Source organism: Tupaia chinensis, unplaced genomic scaffold (assembly GCF_000334495.1).
Source record: "Tupaia chinensis unplaced genomic scaffold, TupChi_1.0 Scaffold140285_1, whole genome shotgun sequence".
NCBI classification, from domain to species: Eukaryota; Metazoa; Chordata; class Mammalia; order Scandentia; family Tupaiidae; genus Tupaia; species Tupaia belangeri.
Window position 1 is genome coordinate 398,669 of NW_006200163.1, and position 4,827 is coordinate 403,495.

At 41.6% G+C, this 4,827-nt stretch overlaps 1 pseudogene; it reads right to left on the reverse strand.

The window, feature by feature from the left end:
* Window positions 1-397, reverse strand: part of LOC102472652 (poly(rC)-binding protein 2 pseudogene) — a 938-nt pseudogene extending 541 nt beyond the window's left edge.
* Window positions 398-4,827: the final 4,430 nt, after the last annotated feature.

Consider the following 4,827-nt stretch of genomic DNA (forward strand, 5'->3'; position numbering starts at 1 on the left):
CCACAAGCCTCAGGGTGACTGGGAGTCTACTGGCAGCTGTGCTATTGGTCATAGAGCTGCTAATGTCCTCTTTGTCGATGATCATAGCAAAAGCCTTGAAGATGGCATTAGTAGGTCCAGCCAAAGTGATTGTTCTCTCAGGACAATTCCCTTCTGAGATGACTGCTCTCCTCGCACATCTTCTTAACTGATTCTCCTTTCTTTACAATAATATTGCCAACTTCCATGCCATGCTTAAGTAGCCAGGTGGTGAGAGTGACATTTAATCCACCCTCAATCACACCGGTGTCCATGTCTAGCAGTGTTCTGGGGAGCTGGACTTTGAGTGGTCAAGTCTTTGGTAACTGGTGGGGGTGAAAGCCAAAAACTGCAGGCGTGTGGTGACTGAGGGGAAAAGCAGAGCAGGAGGGAAGGGGAAGGGCGGGAGGCAAGAGGCAGAACAATAGGGGCAGGCGGGAAGGTGAGGCCCCCCGCCCCCGCAGGAGGACGGAGAAGGAAGAAGGGGGTGATAGAGGAGGAGGAGGAAGGGGGAAAGAGATGGGGCGAGGTGGGTAGAGGTAGGCAAAGGGCGAGAGGGTGGGCTGGAGAGGGCACAGGCTGCTGCTGCTCCAGCTGCTGCCTCTGCTGGTTTGGGCCATAAATAAATATTTAATGTTCAACACTAGCCTTTATGTCAAGGCATCTCCAGTCATTTTGTTATATGAAAATTGTTTTTTAGTATACACACCTGGCATGATTTTTGAGCCACCAGGTTTGGAACTCAAACCATGGTCAGCCATGTGGGAATCCAGCACTTTAATCACCATGCCACCTACTGGTCCGGATAATTACCTTTTTCAAATTTCAGTGTTTACATCAATAAAAAGGGATTAGTAAGTTTAAAGTTTGTTGTGAAAATTAAGTAAGAATATAATAAATGTGGCAGCCTCAACCCAGTGTCTTACATAATCAATAAGTGGTAGCTGCTGTTATTTTTAATCACAACTTTATCGTACCTAGTTTTTTCACTTGTACAATGGGAATGTTTAAGCATAACTCTATCTTGGTAAAAGTATTTGATTTTAAATAGTGTCTTTTATTTTTAATATCATTGGGCAAATGCCATAATAGGCAAAACTATTAATAAAATAATAGTATGTCCAGTGCTCAGCATTTTAATGGAATGCACTTTATGCAGAATCAACATTTTAACTTAAAAAACTAGTTATCTGCACATTTTCCACCAGCAATTAGCTTTAAACTTTAATAGTCTTCTAAAACTAAAACAAACATAAGTGCAAAAAGTTAAAGCAAAAATTATAAAAAATACTTCTAAATTGAAATAGGCTTGGTTCTTGAAAGAGTTATAGAGCAAAAACAGTATGTTGATATTTTGCTAGCAGTGAGAGATACAGTGATAAAGAAAACATGTCAGGCCAATCCCATCTGACTGCCTATACATCTTAAGTCTTAGACCTGAAGGCCTGAAAAACACACCATGTGTGTGCATGTGTGCCCCAAATCCCAAAAGAAGTGATAAATAGAAACGAGATTTCAATGTGACCTTCCACTATGGTGGTTGCTTTTTCACTTTCCCTTTCTCTCTGTGTGTGTGTGTGTGTGTGTGTGTCTCTTTCTAACAAATACACACAACCTCTGGCAATTTTTTTTTTTAAAGTAACTTCTGTTAAGCAATTTAGAATGTTGTCGGGAAAGAGAGATGTACAGAGATGATTTATAATGGAACACTGTGATGCCTCTGCTGAGATCTACATAAACATGTTTTGTTTATTTTGAGAGGTTTTTGCTATAGGGCACGTGCGCTCGCCAGACAGACAGAAAGAGACAGAGAGACAGAAAGCAGGAGATCATCCCCCAGGGGCGGGGGTGGCCACACCTCAATCCCTTCTCCTTCATTCTCCTCTCGGGATCTTGGGCACACACGCACACGCGCCCGGCGTGAGTTTAAGCCACCGGGTCCGGGACTTGAACCGCGGTCGACTACATGGGAGTCCAGCAACATAGCCATTACGCTAACTGCTGGTCCCTACATAAACATGTTTTTGTAACAAAGGATTAAATAACTCTGCCTCAGATTCTCTGGGAAAGGTTCCTTAGAAAGAAGACATGTGAGGGGAACCAGCAGTTAGCGTAATGGCTATGTCGCTGGACTCCCACGTAGTTGATCGCAGTTCGTGTCCCGGACCCGGTGGCTTAAAACTCACGCCGGGCGCGTGTGCGTGCCCAAGATCCCGAGAGGAGAATGGAGGAGAAGGGATTGTGGCATGACCATACCCCCTGGGGGGTGATTTCTCGATTTCTGTCTCTATGTCTCTCTCTGTCTGTCTGGGGAGCGCACGAGCCCTATAGCGAAAACCTCTCCAAACAAACAAACAAACAAAAAAGAAGATATGTGAGAAGAGTGATGACCATGAACATGAAATTCTAGAGAAAAGCTGAGTGGAGAGAGACAGGAGGGAAGAGTAGCATGAGAAAAGTTACAAAGAACTGTGAAAAGACCTAACATAAATAAGAAAAAGCCAGAAATTCATTTTAGTCAGAGCGTAGACTACATGGGGGAGAGAGGTGACAGTGTTGGGACCAGATTATAAAATACTTTGAGGATTAGTTAAGGAGTTGGCATTTTATCCTACAGATTATGAAAAAACACTTTGGATTTATAAGCAAGGGAATGATAGGATTAACTGTGTAACAAATGATGCCAGGCAAATAATATTCATTTCTTTTGAGCTTGCCATTATTTTATGCTGGGAAACTTAGGTTAATGAAGCAAGCAGTCCCCTGGGATCAGGTAGGGTCAGAGGATGCTTCTGTCCCAGGTGTTCTATCCTCATTTAGCTAAGCATTTGCAGTTTGTGTAAGAGTAGATCAGTGAGGCAGAGAACATATTTGTTCGTGCCATTTTTCATTCTTCTGACTTTGGATTCAGTGTTTTAATATTATGAAAATTGGGTTTTGTAGATGAAGTGAAAATTGCCACAATCCTCAGAGGTAATTCAGGAACTCACATTTAAAAAAGCAAATTCTGTACGTGTTAGCTAGAGGGGGACAGTCCTCTGAGAACTGGAAATTATCAAAGCACTACCTCTACTGCAGAGAAGCCCAGAGGGATGGGAGTTCAAATAGCTTTTCATGTGTGGATCTTATGTGTAAAAATGTACCACGAAACTCTTAAATAGTACATCCTAACAGACAAAAAGACAAATAAGAAATTAATGTGCAGAAGTATACAAAAGCAAAGCATTAGAATTTTAATTCTAAAAAAGATTCTAAAATCCTTCCATCCCGGTGGATTTACTGTAATATCTGTAATATGGAATCAAGCGTCATTTTTCCTTTTACTTCTTGAGTAAACTACCTCATGGGAAACTTCACTGCATTTCTGAAATTTAAACAGAATAATGATTCTTAGTTTCCATATCAACCATGCCAGCTTCTCTCTTGTTTCTTATTTATTTATTTATTTATTTATTTATTTATTTATTTCTCTTGACCAACACGTCTTGGTCGAGTGCCACAATATTTGTATATGCAGGTACTAATGGGAGAGCCAGGATTATTGAATTACGTATTTTGCTGTTCTCATAGAGTTTCAAGTCTAGTGAAAGGAAGAAATACTAAAGTTCAAATAAAGGCACAATTACTATAGTCTCAAGGCCAGTGGGGACTTCCCTGACCATTGAGATGCAGATAACAGTGACTAGAATCCCCAATCCATGTCCTGCCATGGTCAGAAGCTCTGCCCTGCACTTGTCCCCGGCCCTCCTTGCCTTGTGATCTCCTCTACCTTTAGGCTTCTTCTCTGAAGCAGTAGTCACTGTTCTGTACTGCTTTTCTCTCTGTTTTCTTTTCTTTTCTTTTTTTTTTTTTTAAAGATATTTTTGCTATAGGGCATGTGCACTTGCCAAAGAGACAGAAAGTAAGAAATCACCTCTCAGGGGGCATGGCCAAGCCACAATCCCATCTTCCCCCATTTTCCTCTCAGATTTTGGGCATGCATGCACACATGCCCAGCGTGAGTTTCAAGCCACTGGGTCGGGGACTCAAACCACAGTTGGTCATGTGCGAGTCCATCAACATAACCATTTTGCCATCTGCTGGTTCTTACAGCCCTTTCAAAGAAGGCACTAACATATTGCTTCCTCAGTTTTCATAGGACACTCATTCACCTAAAGCATTCATAAGCCTGTCTGACTTCAATGAAGGTTTAGTGGTAACAAGGACAATCTACAACAAATAGATGTGAAAAAGGTATTTGAAAATTCATGGTCTTAAAATTCCATTCAACAACTCTACCTTTTCCCTGAACTTTCATCTCTCTTCAATCCTCAGTCTTCTGAGGTTAGATGATGATTTTGTACAATCTGTGGCATGCTGTGAGGCTGACCCAGATGGGAAGGTTCCAGGTTTGCCTCAGGAGACCTCCCTGAGTATGTGGGGCAAATGTGTGCCCATGATCTGGGGCTGTCTGAGAATGGGAGTGAAACTTGGTATCAAGGCTCTATTGGGATGCTATCTATCTTTCTGTCTTTGTCTCTCTTGTTCATGAAATAAATTAATTAATTTAAAAAATACCTTCAGTTTTCTATCATTTCCTGGATCCTCTTTCATCCATGTAAAAAAACTTCCCCGTTCCCTTCCCTTCCTACCATTTTATCACAAGTAAGCAAACAAGCAACCAACCAACTGCAATAGAGACAACTGACAATAACCAAACCCCTCTGGTTCTTTCATGAAGTCTGGCCATTTTGTTTTGTCTTGGGCTCTCCTGAGGTCACCATCTCTTAGATGCCACAAATATTTGTATATGCAGGTACTAATGGGAGA